Genomic DNA, 19,076 nt, shown 5'->3' with positions numbered 1-19,076 from the left:
GGACATGGTCACCCTCACGTTGCGGAGTTGGGGAGGGGGCTGGGCATCATCCTCTGTGTCCCCAGGGAGAACTGACCACTTCTCTTCTTTCTCTACAGCTGCACCAGCTGCTCGTGCAGGGCGCACCACCCTGCCCGGGACATGCTCCTGCACCCACGGCCTGCTCCGGACCGCCAGCACGGAACAAGAGTACCAGGACCAGCACCTGGTCCGGGCCCTGCGAGCCGTGCACCGCACACTACAGGCCTGGATGAGGGAAGACCTGCAGGTCCGCCACGAGCTGCTGGCTGAGCTCCGAGGGCTGAGCACCAACCTGCAGCTCCTTCTGCAGAGCATGGTGCCCTGTGCTGGTCCTGCACCTGCTGCCCCCCCAACTGCTGTCCCTCCTCCCACTCCTGCTCCCCCTCCCACCTCTCCCTCCTCAACGCCCACAACCTCTTCCTCAATGTCCACACCCCCCACCTCAACCTCTGCACCCTCCACCCCATCCCCCCGGGGACGCCGAGGCCCCCTCCTCGCCGTGCTGGGACGCGGTTGGCCCGGCGAGACCCCCACCCCTGATCCTTCAGTTTCCCCACCCCCTCCTTTCCCTTGCTTTCCCCTTTCAGCTCCCTCCTCCCAGTTTTCCTCCTCCCCTCTCCCATCCTCTCTCTTCCCCTCTCCCACCTCCTTTTCCCAGTTTCCCCCAGTTTTGTTCAATAAACAGAGTTTCTATTTTTGAACACATGTGTTCTTTATTTTGTACATCAAGAAGAGGGGCTAGGGAAGGGTAAGTGGAAGGAGGTGAGGGAGGACTGGGGCACGAGCCCCCGATGGGGAGGACTGGGCTGGCTCTGCGGGCTTCTGGGGGTGGAAGCTCTCCTGCAGCCCCCCCAATTGCCCCCTCTCCCCAGATGGCAGCCTGCGGCACGTGCATCCGGGCTGATGGCCGAGTGGTGTGATGTGCCCAGTGTGGGTAGTCCGGGCACTCCAAGCCAGGACTGCTTTGCAAGCGGGGCACCCCTGAGAACTGTCTGTCCAGGGTGGGGGTCGGGTCCCTTTAAGCGCAGCCCTGGGCTAGCCTGAGGCAGCATCTCCACGCTCTAAGTCCTCCTCTGATGCCCTGCCAGCACTGCTTCCGGCCATCCTTAAGCCCAGTTCAGGGTCCACTATGTGTGGACATGCTAGTTCGAATTAGCAAAATGCTAATTCGAACTAGTTTTTTAGTCTAGATCCGTTAGTTTGAATTAGCTTAGTTCGAATTAACTAATTCGAACTAAGTTAGTTCGAATTAACGTTGTAGTGTAGACGTACCCAGACTGAGTCAGTGAAGTCTTCATATTTTGACTCAAAGACTTCAAGATACAGAGAATCCAACCAATCACATAGTGTTGACTGGCTTATGGCCATGTTTGCTGACCTCAGAGCAGGCTGTTGATAAGCAGGGCAATACCTGCAAATATATGGTATGCTCTATTATAATATTTTACCAACCCAGTAAAAAAATGTGAACTCCTAAAACACTGCAACAGTCTTACTGCAGAGACCCATACAGTCCCTTTGCCTTTCTATCTTGTTATCCAGGAAAGCTTGAATTTGTGATTGATGGTCACTTTTGCACCAAAAATTACAATATTCAGATTACTCTCAATTCCAAGAGATAAATCACTTACTGGATGTCAATTGTACTCAGATCTCAGAGCAAAGAGAGCTACTACCAATCCTGTAATAAACTAGCTAACGATTTGTCAACTAGGGAAAAAAAACCGAGAGAGTTATTTACAAAGTTAAACCAGGTAAGCGTATATACATATGAATTATAGTGAGGTTTCAAAAGGTAATAGAAACTTTTATAGTAAGAAAACTCTGTATATTCTTTAGGGCTAATCCAGGAAAAACGGCTGGGGACTTCTTGCTTATACTTAAAAAAATTGTTCCCCTTTCCTCCCCCAAGTTCAAGTAGCACAAGAATAATAAGTTGGCCTTAACAGGTATTTTTATTCCTTTCCTCCAGCATTCATGCTGTGATGTGAAAAATGATTAGGCAGGTATCTTATTCTGGGCTGTGAAGGAAGTAATCACCAAAGAATTTTGTTCTCGATGGCTTTTCTGATAACTATAGCCCTTCTTTTCCTGGGGAGGAGAAAACGCCTCTTGAGTGAATTATTTTTTCATACTTTGTAATGCTTCTTCCTTGATTGTGGAGATTAACAGGCTTAATATTTTTATAGTTCCAGAGCATATATTTCAAAATTATCTTATAACATGGGATACAGCTATTATAAATAGGATCAACACATGCTGTATCCTACAAGTATTCATTAAAATCTAAATATTAAACGCATTCTTATAACTCTAATATCTGTTGTAACAATACTAACACAGATGTAAATCAGGCAGGTTTCTAGCTGTGCCAAAGAATAGCTACTTCACCAGGTGATAGTCCATTTGATTTTGTTGATCCCTAGCAGAATAATCACCTAACTTTTTGTTTCTGGGACACTAGTCTTTGTTTATCTCTGGGTATTGTGATGTCTGTATTGTGATGTGTGTATGTGAGAGAGAGTGAGAGCATACAGACACACTGAAGATAGCCTAGGAACAGAGAAAGTTAAGTAGAGGGGAAAAAAGCAATAACTTTAAGTAGTAGCCTGTAAACATAATGTGACTTTGAAAAAAGGTACAGAGAGAGCTTGTGGACCATAAACTAAGAAATTACTCTTGAGTTTTGTGTGTGTGTATGTGTGTGTTTTACTGGTCCCTCCTGCATTCAGAGACACAATTTTGTATATTCCTTTTAAATATGCAAGGTTTCTTCAAGGAAAATAACAGACACCTACAATTTCTAATTCTAGTTGAAACATCTCAAAGCTTCAGTTTTGACTTGATGTTTAGGTGCAAAAAGGGGCATATACCTTGAGTAAGTAGTGCCCCAAGAAGAGAGGTTCTGGTGAACAGTCTAATATTGCTTATACAGAAAGAGAGGCTCTACATTATATTAATGAGCTTTGGTCAACTTGAAGACTAAAATCACTTTAACTCTGAGGTCAAGAGACACCGTTTCCAGAGGGGAAAACTCCACAGCATTTCCATTTTGCAGATGTATCATGTCATGTTGATTGTATACTTAATTACCTTCTGCAACTTGGAGCGGCAGGCAACAACACTGTAAAAGCAAAAACAAAACATCCCTCCCTTTATCTTTTCTCCTTTACCAGAGAAGGGTGATTAATTATTCATTTATCTAAGTGAGATGGAATGTGAGGGTTTCGTGAGTAAAATGAAATGGTTTTGATTTTAATATGGCCCTCTGTTCTCAAATATAGTAACTTTAAACTAATGTAAAAATGACAAAAATCATAAATAAAAACATTTACAGTTTGTCAATTTTAATTGTTCATAACTTTAAAGTGTCTTACTCATTTTCTTCCAGATTGGCTTATGGGGTAGGTCTTTGTGAGATCTGTACTGCAGTGCTATTTTGGGATATCTCCAGTATCCCGAAATAGCTATCCCGCGTCTTAACAGCAAGCCCATTATTTCAAAATATAATGTACTTGTTAATTTGACGTCCCTGTAAACCTCATTCACAAGGATTCAGGAAGTTTCAGAATAGTGGGTTATTTTGAAATTTGGTACTGTGTAGGAAGCACTAAATTACAAAATAAGCTATTTTAAAATCGACTCAAAATAAGTTAAGCAATTTCCATAGCTCAAATTGCATAGCTTATGTCAAGCTACAGGTGCAGTATAGATGCACCCTAAGTATATAGTCAAGTTTAAAGACTAAACACTGTAAAGTAAGTTTAAATAAGGTTTATATGAAATTCTTGTTTCTATTATATTATCTATTGGCATAATTAGCAGATAATGTAGAACAATATAAAAAGCAAAAGCAAAAGAGTTAAAATAGAGCTTTCAGACTTAACGTTATAATTCCTAAGTTTCTAACACCCTTTTTCAATATTGTATAAACAACAGGGTATTTTTTTCTTAGAATAGGCACAAGTATATTATTTCAGAGTAATCCATGTACTAACCTGCCTCCTTGCAAACAAGTGTAGTGTCTCAAGATATGACTCCTTTGCAAGGGTTGCTTCTACTTGTGATTCAACTTTTCAGCCAGACTGTTTATAATCTCCCTCTCTTTTGTGAAAACAGAGTTCTACCAGCAAACAATTCAGTGACCTCATGTCAAATCTTTGGCACCCAGCTCTGAGACCACTGTTTCTTACAACCATTGTCTTAGAACGTTCAATTGTCATTATACTTTGTATCGGGGGATTTACTTCTCTTTTCTTGGGGACCAGTGGAGAAATGTGGACTCTATTTTGGGTTCTATCCCAGGAACATCATATTGTCCAGCCAAGTCTACTCCCTCAGACATCCAGCTGCTTCTCTGAACTTCTGCCGACCTCACACTCGTCTCTAGGCCTTTTCTCCAGGTGCTTTCTGAACTCTGAAGTGTCCTTTTCAACTCTGGCATGTTGGAATGGCTCCCAAGGCATTCTTGCTGAAGTTTCAGTTCCTGCCTTTTTACCGAGGCTCATTATAGGGTCTTGCTCCATCCCTCTAATTTCTCAATGTGTCTCCCGGTCTATTTCAGAGATCTCAAGTGTTGCTCTTCAGCTCCTCTTAACCTTTTCAGTGTCAATGTGATGCATTTATCTTATTTCAGTAATATAATATGCTTTAGATACACCATCTGAATTTGAATGCCCTGTTTTGAATTCAATCTTCATAAGCTGTTGATGAAAATTTTTTGTATTGTCATTTTTACTGCCCACATTTGTTATCAGTGTCTAAAGAATACTGCCCTGACATCTTGGGTTTCTGAACAGTATCTGTTCAACTCTGAATGTTCAGGATGGTATTTTTTCATTTTGTTTTATCTAAAGTGGTTGGCATAAATGTCACTCACACTCTTGTGAAAACATGGTTTGGCATTTCATAATGAAAAGGTCATAACATGCTATCAGACACTTTAGAGAATGAACCAAAACAAATTAAACACTAATTAAGAGAAGCCGGCTTGAATAACAACGCTGCCAGTTTCAAGGAGATGCAGAAATCAGCAAAGTGATATTAATTTTCAATCTTCCCTTCAAAACCAAGCATGATGGTTGGGTTTTTCTTCACCAGGAAAAAAAAAACATTAGTTTAGCAAGAAAACACATTAACAGTTTAACAAAATATGATCTCCACATCCAGAATACATCCCAAACCCTAAACAATTTTTTATAGAGTGTGGAGGAAGAAATAAGATCTGAGTCTACAGCCTCTTGATCTTACTTTAAGTAAAGGGTCTCTTCTTATAAAGCTCAGATTTACAACTGTATCCACACAGGAAGACATCTGCACCCACACAAATCCCAACAATTTACAAATTACTCAGTGTTGACTCCAGGAACCTCACAGGTAGAATCAGTTGCAGAATAGATGATAAACTCTATCCACACTTCCAGATAATTACACCTCATTTTAGGGAAAATAATGAAATTTTCTTTCACCCAATGAACACAATTAAAAAAAATGAACATAGACTCAGCATTCTCTGTAAGCTATATGCTTGTGTGGCCACTCAGGAGAAATTCAGATGTTGCCAAGTTTCAAGTCGTAGTGCATTCACACGTGCCTAAGTACACATAGATATTGCACACATGGATGGAAAAAATCTGCACATGTATGTATCTTGCCAATGAATCTTTTAAATCATTGTTTTATCCTCCAAAATTGATTTAAGATCTTTCAGTACATATCTGAATGATTTTTTAAACTTAAGGACAGAAATTGCACAATATGTTAATTCTTTATATATTACAAACAAGCATATTATTGTTATGACCAGTTACTACACGCACTATGCTACATATATTGAATATGAAAATTGTTTCTTCAAATCATTTTTATTATTAGAATTTCTCTTAGTGATGTTTTCAAATTAATTTTCTGAACAACTGAGAAGAGACATTAGATGAATATTTCTTAAACTGATTCTCTGAACTCGAACTTCTGCTGCTTTGAAGTTGGAAAAGAGCAAAAGGCAAAATTACTATCTCATTTTCTGCAAAACAATCAGCATAGTTTAGAACAAATTGCTTCACTATGTAATTCTGTCCAGAGAATGAATTTGTTTGACTTTCACTTTACAGAGCTATAATTCTCTGAGAGGCAACAATCTATGTTGAAGTGGTATTATGCAAGGTCATATTTCTTTCTTTATTAGTAACTATAAAAAGTTGTCTTTCAATCTCCCCAGTTATGAAAAACATGAACTTCCTAGCTTTGTGTTCTGTCTCTATTCTTTCTCTTATATGATTTAAAACACAAACAAGTACCAAAGCACTCTTCTGCTTGACCATATGCTTAATATAGTACATATCATTTCATAAATTTTCTGTAGCCAGATTTTGGGCTGTAATTTCACCAGATTTTACAAATGAAGCAGGATTAGGCATAGTCTGTAGTTGGAAGGAAGTCTTGAAAGGAATGGTCACAGTGATTCATTACACTCTTCTTTCCTATTGAAGTCATTATTATTAAACCCAGTCCTCAGCACTGTGTTCCTATGCATTTTGTTAATGTGCTATAGTTCAGATCAGATGTGATGCAAAGGTTTTGATCACTTGAGGTCTTTAATGCATCCACAAATTAGGGTGCTAACTCTGGGAAATTGGCCAAAATTCAGTTTTGCATTTACATCTGTAGTTTCATCCTATTAAGATATTCTCAATTTTCTATCCTGAAGTGTCACTTAGTGGTGCTGTGTGCTGTTAAATGATCCAGAAAGTATAAAGCCAAACAGAAAATAAGTAATTGAGAACATGAAAACAATAAATAAGATGGAAACTAATCACTGATACAAAATAGGAATGTGCTAAATAAATTTGCTAGTGGCAAAGTTGGAATTCAGTATCACTACAGAGGCTATCCAAATATTACAGAGAAAAAGTAAAGTAATAGAGATGGGATAATGGGACCCATAACAAGAAATTCTGCTATAAGCTGTGGCCTCATCAATTGGATGAGAAAGACTGGTATGCATTAGTCAATCGCAGGATGACTCATTAATGTAATCTGATCATGAAAAAAAGCAAATACAATCATAAACTATATCAGGTGAGGTATTGCCAGTAGAAATAGGGATGTATTAATGCCATTGTAAAAGGCATGGGCAACTTCATCTCAAATATTGAGTACAATTCTGGTCACCCATGTTCAAGAAAGATGAATTCAAACAAGAACAGGTGCAGCGAAGGGCCACAAGGATGATTGCGTGAATGAAGACTCTATCTTATGAAAGAAAATAAAAGATCATGATTTGTTTACATTAGCAACACGAGATCTGAGAGGGAATATGATTGCTCTGTATAAATATATCAGTGGGGTAAATACCAGGAAGGTGAAACTATTTAATCTCAAAGACAATGTTAGAAGAAATACACATGGGTAGGAACTGACCATGAATAAACTTAGGCAGTAAATTAGAAGAACGTTTCTAACCATCATAGCGGTATGGTCCTGGAACAGCTTTCCGGTAGGGGTCTTGAAATCTATCTGTTTAGCATTAAAATGGATCTTGTTAACTTTATGAATGGCATTGTATGATGTGATTGACAGCAACAGCTAGGGACTGGACTGGATAACCAAGGAGTACCTTCCAATCTTATGTTCCCATACATGATGTGTGGAAATTAGATTAGGCCTATTTGAAATCCATATGAATATTAAATGTTAAGTGTCAGATGTAATTGATTGTTGGGCTACATAGATATTTGTAGCTCTATCAGTCATAGTCACAGGCAAACACATTAGTTTTTTTGCCTAATTATTTTAGCCATACATTATTTCTTTCTTTTAGATTACAACAAGTATTCAGCTGATATTATTGGGGGAAGGCAATGAATAGGAAGCCAGATCTAGGTTGACTATATAGAATAAAGCACATGTGAAGTAAAATACAGACAGTTACAGCATTTATGTATAAAACACTTGTGTTACATTTACACAGCAACATTATTTTTCAAAATAACTGGAGATATTTCAAAAGAAGTTAGTCTGCGTCTACATTATTTCAAAATAATGTTGAAATACTGTCAAGTTGGAGGACCTCTTACTCCGACTCCTGTAACCCTCACTGCAATTGACGTAGCTCAATTTGCATAGCTTATTTTGAGTGAAACCCTAATCTGTAGCTGCACCCTACCTTATTAGTGCAAATGCCAATGTGGATTCCACATCAGTCTTCCACAGTCACATACGTGAAAAAACTGAATTCAGATCTGGTACCATGCCTTCATTGGTTCATTTTTATGCCAAGCTTTTATGTAATTTACAAGGTAGATTTACAAATCACTGAAAGACCAAAAATTTGCCTAATAACTGGACTTAAAGGACCTCAGCACTAACATCTTCAAACTAAGTCTCTAGCTGTATGTATGTAGAGAATCTGGGAATTAAAACAATTTGTAATAGAAAGTGACAGTTGGAAGAAATAATAAAGCATAGAAGCTTTATGCAAATTGGTTTAAAAACTGGAAGAGAAGAAAAACAAGTTTAATTTACTTGGGATTATGAACATTGAAATACATATCCATTCTTCTAAATTTGAAAGAAAGAAAGAAAGAAAGAAAGAAAGAAAGAAAGAAAGAAAGAAAGAAAGAAAGAAAGAAAGAAAGAAAGAAAGAAAGAAAGAAAGAATCTTGCACATATGAAATAGAATCCACTATGAGGATTATGGCAAAATTCATTAGTCATTTGACAAATGTCATAATTAGTATACTAAAACATTACGGCTACATCTACACTGGCCCCATAAAACGGAATAGTCATGCAAAGCAGGTAAGTCAGAATAGGGAAATCTGTGGGGGATTTAAATATCCCCTGCGGATTTAAATAAACATGTCCGCCGCTTTTTTTCCGGCTTGGGGGAAAGCCGGAAAAAAGCGTCCAGAATAAAGCCCTTTTCCAGAGGATCTCTTGAAAGTAGGAATAAGAGATCCTCCAGAAAAGGGCTTTATTCCGGAGGATCGCGCCAGTCTAGACGCTTTTTTCCGGCTTTTCCCCAAGCTGGAAAAAAAGCAGCGGACATGTTTTTTAAATCTGCGGGGGATATCTAAATCCCCCGTGGATTTCCCTATTCTGACTTACCTGCTTTGCATGACTATTCCGTTTTATGGGGCCAGTGTAGACGTAGCCTACAATTTTAAGCATATTTATCCATATTCAATTTCAGTAATGTCATGACATTTTTATCCAGTTAGGGTACGTCTAGACTACATGGCTCCATCAACGGAGCCATGTAAAATAGTTTACTCAGGATAGTCAAAAAAGCGGGGATTTAAACAATCCCCACTTCATTAAAATAAAAATGGCCACCGCTCTATGCCGACAATCAGCTGATCCGACACAGCGCAGAAGTCTAGATGTGGCATGGTCGACAAGGGAAGCCTTTGTTGACTGCTCCGGTATGCCTCGTGAAATGAGGTTTACTGGAGCGGTTGACAAAGGCTTTCCTTGTTGACCGTGCCGCATCTAGACTGCCGCACTGTGCCGGATCAGCTGATTATCAGCACAGCACAGCGGCCATATTTTTTTTAATTAAGCGGGGAATATTTAAATCCCCGCTTCTTTGACTATGCTGAGTAAACTATTTTACATGGCTCCGTCGACGGAGCCATGTAGTCTAGAAATACCCTTATTTTATAAATAAAGAAGAGACTTGGATTCTAGTCCTGTCTCTTCCACTGAGTTACTTTATATATGTAGGCAAGTCACTTCACCTCTCTTTCCCTTAATTTCTTTCATGTAAGGAGTGGAAACAATAGTACTTACCTTTCTTAGCAAAGTACTTTAAAATCTACATATGAAACTGCTTCACTGTCTGGATCTAAATTACATCAAGGTCAATTGGAGTATTTCAACTGACTTAATGAGTTTTAAATCAAACTATCTAAGTGAAAATTATCATTAGTAATAATAACACAAAGCAATCAGGACTTTTAATATGAAGACATCATCTTATCTTATGAGATGATATTAAGTTTGTTAAATTTGAAATTAATAATGAAAACTCGCCCTAACTCAAAAGATTCATAACAGCAGCCTCATAGTCTGTAATTTTAAAAACAACAAGTAGCCTGGTGGTACCTAAGGGTATGTCTAAACTTGCACCCTAGTTCAGACCAGGGATGCAAATGCAGGCATTTGAAATTGCTAATTTAAATATTTAAATATCATTTTTTGAGGAGCAACTTTAGTTCAAACCAAGGGATTCGAATCACTTTCACTTTCGAATCAGCTGTGATTCAAACTAGCGCACTGGCGTGATCATGATAACAAGGCTTGGGATATTTAAATCCATGCTTCATTAGCAATTTCGAATGCCTTTATTTGCATCCCTAGTCTGAACTAGGATGCAAGCGTAGACATACCCTTAGGCTGTGTCCAGACTGAGGGGTTTTTTCGAAAAAAGTAGCCTTTTTTCAAAAAAACTTCACCTGCGTCTAGACTGCAGCCGCGTTCTTTCGAAATTAAATTGAAAGAACGCGGCTTTTCTTTCGACGGCGGTAAACCTCATTTCACGAGGAAGAACGCCTTCTTTCGAAAGCATCCAGACTCACTGGGTGCTTTCTTTCGAAAAAGCGGCTTGCTCTTTCGAAAGTTCCGCGTGCAGTCTAGACGCTCTCTTTCGAAAGAGGCTCTTTCGAAAGTATCTTTCGAAAGAGCCTCTTTCGAAAGAGGCTAGCAGTCTAGACATAGCCTTAGAGAATAACAAAAATATATAGGATCACGAGTTTTCCTGATGAAGTGGATTTTACCCATGAAAGCTCATGGTCCTATATATTTTGTTAGTCTCTAAGGGCATGTCTACATTAGGAAATTACTTCAAAATAACTTATTTCTAAATAAGAACTCCCAAAATAACTATTTTGAAAAAAACAGTCCAAACTAAAGGGAAGCCTCAAAATTAGTCTGAGGCAGACTCCCGTAGGCTATGTCTAAACTACATTCCTCTTTTGAAAGAGGAATGTAAATTAGGCAGATCAAAAATTCAAATGAACTACGGATTTACAAAACTGCACCTCATTTGCATAATTGCATGAGCGCGCTTTTTTGAAAAAGTTTTTTGAAAAAGAAACCACAGCCTAGATGGGGTTCTTTTGAACAAAAAAAATCCTTTTTCGAAAGAACCCGTATACCTCATTTTTTCAGGAATCAAGACTGCAGTTTCTTTTTCAAAAAACTCTTTTTTGAAAAAGAGAAAAAGAGCTCTCATGCGATTATGAAGATGAAACACGAGCTTTGTAAATCCTCGCTTCATTTGAATTTTTGATCAGCTTCATTTACACTCCTCTTTCGAAAGAGGAATGTAGTTTAGACATGCCCTAAATGTGAACATGCTACCTCCACTTAGAGGCCCAGTAAACACTATGGAGTAATGACATTGAATGACTCTGGGGAGTGGTCATTTCAAAATAGCAGCAGTGGAGTGTCCACACTACCGCTATTTGGAAATAGTTATTTTCAACGTTAGTTCAAAATAAGCGTTATTCCTTGTGGAAAGCAGGAGTTATTATTTCGAAATAACCAGTCCCTTTGGGTATGTCTACACTTGCTGCCTAATTCAAACTAGGGCTGCAAATGTAGGCATTCAGAATTGCAAATCAAACCCAGGATTTAAATATCCTGCACTTGATTTGCATCTTCCCGGCCGGGCGCCTTTTTTCAAATTTACAAGCCCAAAGTAACTGCCTACATCTATACGCAGCAGTGAAACGGGCATTCAAAATAAAGCCCGATTTCAAACTACCTGTTATTCCTCCTGCAATGAGGTTTAACAGGTAATTCGAAATAGGGCTTTATTTCAAACACCCGTTTCACTGCCGCGAGTAGACGCGGGCAGTTACTTCAGGATTGTAAATTTCAAAAATGGCACCCATCTGGGAAGATGCCAATCAAGCGTGGGATATTGCAATTCTGAATGCCTACATTTGCAGCCCTAGCTCGAATTAGGCTGCAAGTGTAGACATACGCTTATTTTGAAATAATGGTCTTGGTAGTGTGGATGTTCTGCTTGTTCTTTCAAAATAAGGGAAGTTATTTTGAAATACCTCCCTAATGTAGACCAAGGTTGAGGTGCCAGACTGGTACTGAAAATCTGTGCATGCCAGACTGGTACTGATGCCTAACACATCAACTAAAGAATTCTGCAGGTTTTAATGGTGCAAAATCAATTTCAAACATTTTTTCTTATATTTCAGTGTACAGATTAATTTTTGTAAAAAAGTCAAATGATATTTGTGGTTTTATGATGAAACTGGATTGTATGAGATTTCTGTTTCGTGTGTGTCAGGCAATTAAGAGCTTGCATAACCTTTTATCAATTCAGATAGAATGTCAATATTCAAAATGAACTTTTTTTAAAAACCACGTTTTTGAAAAAACATAACTACTCCAGGTTGGACCTCCCTGGTCAAGAACCCTTGGGACCTGACTGGTCATGAATGAGGAAATTTGTCAGATCAGGGAGGTCCCCTGCCAACAGCCTCCCAGCCCACTGCCCTTCCCTGGGGCTAGTTCCAGTCCAGGCCTACTGCCACAGGATTGGAACCCTGGTGCTGCTTGGCTTGATCTTGGGTGCAGTGGCCTGGCTAGGCTCTCCTGGGACGGTGCTTCCCAGCAGCCATGGTCCCGCTTCTGTCCCACCTGGCTGGAGCTCCCCAAAGATGTGGCGTTCTACCCCCGATGCTTCCCCTTCTGACCAGGGCTCCTCAGTGATGGGGCTCACTGGCTGTCACTGGCCCCATTGCTGGTGCTTCCCACTGCTGGACTCCCTGCTTGCTCACACTCCCAGTGAGAGACCAGAGAGTCCCAGATTTAGGAGGTTTAATTTTTATTAGTTCAAGAAGTGGAATGTGATTTTGGTCATATCATGATTTAGCTGAATCTGTTTATAAATACATAATCAAAAACATTGTTACTAATATATGTGTGTGTGTGTGTGTTCTGTTTGTGAAAGATGCATAGCTAGAATTAGGACTGTCACCAATATATCTTCAGCAGGTATCCCCTTTCGGAGCTATGTTTAAAGCATTACAGGGTATATCAGTCTAGCATGACAAGAATCCTACCCTCCAGCTGAGGCCTTCTGATTGTTTTTTTCTGATCTCAGGGATCCAGATTAACCAAACAAAGCAGTCCACAGTCAGCAAACAAGGTTAAACAAAAGCAAAAAGGAAAAAGAGAGAAAAGCAGGAGGCAACCTGAGTCCAAATATTGTTCTTTCTCACTTCAGAGGGCCTTGGAAGTAAAAAAGTTCTGTCCCACAGATTTCATTGAGTCTCCAGAAGAAGCCTCAGTCTTTTCTCCCTTATTAGCCCTAGAGATTCATGTTCTCATTTCTGTTAGGGCAGAGGCTCTGTGGACTTTCAGACTTAGGGTATGTCTACACTACCACCCTAGTTCGAACTAGGGTGGTTAATGTAGTCAATCAAAGTTGCAAATGAAGCCCAGGATTTAAATATCCCGGGCTTCATTTGCATCTTGACGGGTGCCGCCATTTTTAAATCCCCGGTAGTTCGGACTCCGTGCCCACAGCTATACGCGGCACAGAGTAGGTAGTTCGAATTAGGCTTTCTAATTCGAACTACCGTTACTCCTCGTGGAGTGTGTCTACACAACAGGGCTTAACACACCTTAGAGTGTGTGTACACAACACGGCTTAACTCGAAATAAGCTATGCAAATTGAGCTACCTTAATTGTGTATTTTATTTTGAAATACCTTATTTAGAAATAGGGAGCATTATTTTGAAATATTGTACTCTTCCTCTGACTTCCCTTACTCCTTGTACAATGAAGGTTACAGGAGTCAGAGTAAGAAGTCCTCCAGCTTGACAGTCTTTTGATACTATTTCAAAATAACTTCCCGCTGTGTAGACACAGACAAAGTTATTTTGGAATAGTGCTAATTATTTAGAAATAGTGTTGCAGTGTAGTTGTACCTTTAGTCTACACTACCCCTCTCTATCAATGCAGCCTACACAAGTTCAGCTACTCAAAGAGCATAACTGAAGCTGACATACTTACCATGGTGTTTTCCATGCAATAAGGTCAGAAGGAGCTGCTCTTCCATCAACTCTGGCTATTCTTCTCATCTAAGTGGATTAATTGCAGAGCACTCAGAGGTCAATTTATTGCTCTCTGGAAGCTGAGGAGCATCTCCTCCCAATGTTAACTCTACATAAGTATTGTTCCCTCCTCCAGTCCTGGCAAAATTTGCAGTTGCAGAGAAGCAGAGCATCATCGTAACTTCTGCCATGGTTGTATGTGGTGTTCATATCTGGTCACAGGAATATTCTGTTTTCAAATGAGATAAGTATAATGGAAAATCAAAGTTCCCCAAACTGTCCAAAGTGAACAGTAACTTAGAAAAGCTAGCCAAATTTTATGTGCCATTTTTGAGTGCTCCCAGATGACAGGTATTATTAGTGGAAGGTTAACACCCATACTTTTTATATTTGACAAGGAGTAGTGGGCAGAAATGACTTTCCAAAATATTTATACATTGAGGTCTAGTCATTGGGAGATGTAGCATGTCTAGGGATAACAAAATAGTACTATCTCCTTCTCCATTTAAATCATTGGACTATGAATTGTCAACAAGAGTTTGAATTATCAGGAGTACTAATTGAGTTGTGTTTAGAAATGAAACTCTATCCACATTAGCCATAAGCCGTTACCTTTTTTCTTAATGAAACAGGGTATGTCTACACTACCACCCTAGTTCGAACTAGGGTGGTTAATGTAGGCAACTGAAGTTGCAAATGAAGCCCGGGATTTGAATTTCCCGGGCTTCATTTGCATCTTGCTGGGCGCTGCCATTTTTAAAGCCCCGCTAGTTCGGACTCCGTGCCCGCAGCTACATGTGGCACGGAGTAGGTCGTTCGGATTAGGCTTCCTATTCTGAACTACCGGTACATCTCATTCCACATGAATACATATTTCCTTATACTGAGAGTACTGAGGGTTTTTTAAATAATTCTGGACATTATAGGCTAGTAGTCTTTTCCTAGCATTGTTTGCATAGTACTATAGATCGAATCTCCCTATAAATTTAAAGGAAGTAGGTGGCAATAAGTTTTTATTTAACATACTGAAAATCAGCATTCCACACAACTCAGATTCCGGCAATGGGCTCTGATTTCAACCCTTTTAAAATAGATGATTTGGACATTTTTTTTCAGAAATAAAAGGTATGTTTTTAAAAAATCACTAACTGAATATATACAACTCAGGCAGCTTAATTATTACCCACCTGTATTTTAACATCTGGCAGAACCATTGGTTAAGGCATAAGAATGTTAGTTGAGAATTTTCATTTTTAGTTTCTTTGCCAGATTCCTTGTGGAACGCCATACAAACCCACCATATAGATATTTTCCCATCTGTAAAATGATGATATTCCTTCATTTATTTTTTCATACTATGAGGCATAATCTACACTGCAGGTTTTTTGCGCAGGAAGCCTTTTGCGCAACAGTTTTTGCACAATAACTTCTTGTGCAAAAGCACATCCAGACCTCAAACTGCATTGCAAAAGCGATGTGCTTTTGCTCAATAGAGCATCCACCCTGCATGGTCACTCTTGACCAAACAGGCTCTGATAGCCATTCACAGAATGGCCATTAGAGCACCTGTGTTTTTTCCGATAGCGGTTTCTTGCGCAAAACCCCCTCCAGAGTGTCCACACCTGCCATTTTGAAGAAGAGCTGTAGTGCGAAAAGGATTTATTCCTCATGGGGAGAGGAATAACTCTACTGGCAAAAGCCCTCTGTTCTGCTGATTTATTTTCACAAAAACGCATTTGAGGTGTGGACACTCCACCAGTTTTTGCACAAAAACCTTGTAATGTAAACATAGCCTGGTAGTACTTAAGGAATCCACACAGCTAGAGTGCCACTGTGTTTGGCATTCTACAAATTCACCTGACATAAAATGCCAGTAGCTACCTCCAAACACCATTTGTATTTGAAATCCCACCACAGTTTCCAGTTCCACATGCAGATAAAATGCTTTGATATTTAAGATACAACAGTGTGGCAATTGTTTGCAAATGTGGACATAGTGACCTTTTAATAAAACCAGTGTAATTATGATCTGAAAAAAGGAGTTGTGAAAAGAATTGTTCATAGAAATTAAAGAAAGATATTTTGTTGTGGTGATTTGCAGATTCATACAAATTTAAACATTCTTTGGAAATGGTTCGATTTCACTGAAGTTCTGATAAAAACCAGGCAAGGCTCCAAGATAACCCTGCCTGCCAAAACAATAATTGGAAACATGTCCCATTTGCAGCCAGCTCATCTGCATGGCTCCTCAGCAGCCTGGTCTCCCAGGACTTTCCATGCAAACTGACCTAAAGGTGGGAACACACAGATTTTCACAGTCTTTTGGTCTGGGCAGCCTGTTGTGGAACCCAGGTTTGATCCCATTTCATGGAGAGCTTCAAAATTCCTGGTTTTGATCTAAACTGGAATAAAGCCAAATTTTGAAATATCAAACTCCCCTAAAAACTGTCTTTTCTTTTTCCTCCCAGCTCTAGTTGTAAAGGGAGCTAATTAATTAATGTTTGGAAACTATGTGGAGATCCTTGAAGGGAAAATGTCCTATAAGGACAAATTATTATTAATATTCAGGTTATATTTAAAATTAAATAGATAAAAAGTACAACAATATTTGAAATGGACAGGTCTGATACTATTCAACATGAACAAAGGCAGCAGGATAAGATACTATGACATTATAAAAAAATTATGGTTCTAAACATGATCACTGTATGCGTAACAAGAAACAGCTCTTGGCAAAAACCCAAACAAATATTATGTTGCTGCCAAGTATGTCAGATATCACTGTCCCAGTTAAAGGGCTCATTTGAACATTTGCCAATGAAACATATGGAGACCTGGCATGATCTCACGATGGTTCTGTGTGAAAGCAAGGATGGAAGATGAAATCATCACGCTGTTTACATCTTTAGAATAAGAAAGCACTCAGAAAGTCTTACGGCAACAGTGAGGTTGTGGCCATAAAAAAGAAAACTCTCACGGTTTGAAACTCATTACATAATAATTTTGTGAAGGTCCAATTTTTACCTTGTGCTGGAAAAATTCCAGATCCTTTGGGGTTAGAGTCACCAGTGTCATAGAGGAGCATATAGTGTAATTAAGGCTATGTCTAGACTACATCCCTCTGTCGGCAGAGGGATGTAAATGAAGTACTTCAAAAGTGCAAATGAAGCTGGGATTTAAATATCCTGTGCTTCATTTGCATAATCATGTAATGGTGCACTTTTGAAAAATTACTATTTCAAAATTGAAACTGCAGTCTAGATGTGGTTCTTTCAAAAAAGGGCAATTTTTCAAAAGATCCTGTAAACATTGGTTTACAGGGTCTTTCAAAAAAGTGCCCCATTTTCGAAAAAAGCACATCTAAACTGCGGTTTCAATTTCGAAATAGCACTTTTTCGAAAGAGAGCCATTACGTGATTGTGCAAATGGAGTGAAGCTACATGAATTCTTTACTTCAGTCTTCATGGCTGAGGATATTGGGGAGATTCACCAAACCCAAGCCATTCTTCTTAGGTGACAAATTTGAGGAACTGTCCCAGATAAAGGTATCATTAGAGGGGGTTTTGGAACAAATTGATAAACTTAACAGTAGCAAGTTGCCATGACCAGATGACATTCATCCAAGAGTTCTGAAAGAACTCAAATGTGAAATTGTGGAACTATTAAGTGTGGTTTGTAACCTATCCTTTAAATCAGCTTCTGTACCTAATGACTGGAAGATAGCTAACATGATCCCAATATTTAAAAAGGGCTCTAGAGGAGATCCTGGCAATTACAGACCAGTAAGTCTAACGTCAGTACTGGGCAAATTAGCTGAAAGAATAAAATTGTCAGATGCATAGATTAACATAATTTGTTGAGGGAAAGTCAACATGGTTTCTGTAAGGGAAATCATGACTTACTAATCTGCTAGAGTTCTTTGAGGAGGTCAATAAACATGTGGACAAGAGGGGTCCAGTTGAGATAGTATACTTAGATTTCCAGAAAGTCTTTTGTGAGGGAACTCGTCAAAGGCTCTTAAGCAAAGTAAGTTGTCATGGGAAAGAGGGAAGGTATTGATAACAGGTTAAAAGACAGGAAACAAAGGGTAGGAATAAATGGTAAGTTTTCAGAATAGAGAAAGATGACTTTTGGTTTCCCTCAAGGGTCCATACTGAGACTGGTCCTATTCAACCTACAGTATTTGTATTTATAAATGATCTGGAGAAAGGGGTAAATAGTGAGGTGGCAAAATTTTCAGATGATACTAAATGGCTCAAGATAGTTAAGAGCAAAGCAGACTGTGAAGAGCTTCAAAAAGATCTTACCAAGCTAAGTGATTGAGCAACAAAATGGCAAATGAAATGTAATGTTGATAAATGTAAAGTAATGCACATTGGAAAAAATAATCCCAACTATACATACAATATAATGGGGACTAATTTAGCTACGACTACTCAAGAGAGAGATCTTGGAGTCATTGTTGATAGCTCTCTGAAAACATTCATTCAATGTGCAATGGAAGTCAAAAAAGCAAATAGAATGTTAAGAATCATTAAAAAGGGATAGCGAATAAGAGAATATCTTATTGCTGCTGTGTAAAACCATGGTATGCCCACATCTTGACTATTGCCTGCAGATGTTGTCACCTCATCTCAAAAAAGGTATATTAGCACTGGAAAAGGTTCAGAAAAGGGCAACAAAAATTATTAAGGGTTCAGAATGGGTCCCATCTGAAGAGAGATTAAAAAGACTTGAACTTTTCAGCTTAGAAAAGAGAAGACTAAGGGGGGATATGATAGAGGTCTATAAAATCATGAGTGATGTGGAAAAAGTGAGTAAGGAAAAGTTATTTACTTATTCCCGTAATATAAGAATGAGGGGTCACCAAATGGATTTAATAGGTAGCAGGTCTAAAGCAAACAAAAGGAAGTTTTTCTTCACTCAGCACACAGTCAACCTGTGGAACTCCTTGGAATGTTGTGAAG

The sequence above is a fragment of the Pelodiscus sinensis genome, chromosome 1 (assembly GCF_049634645.1).
Source record: "Pelodiscus sinensis isolate JC-2024 chromosome 1, ASM4963464v1, whole genome shotgun sequence".
In the NCBI taxonomy this organism is placed as follows: Eukaryota; Metazoa; Chordata; order Testudines; family Trionychidae; genus Pelodiscus; species Pelodiscus sinensis.
The sequence above is the reverse complement of the archived record's forward strand: the minus strand, read 5'-3'. Positions refer to the sequence as shown.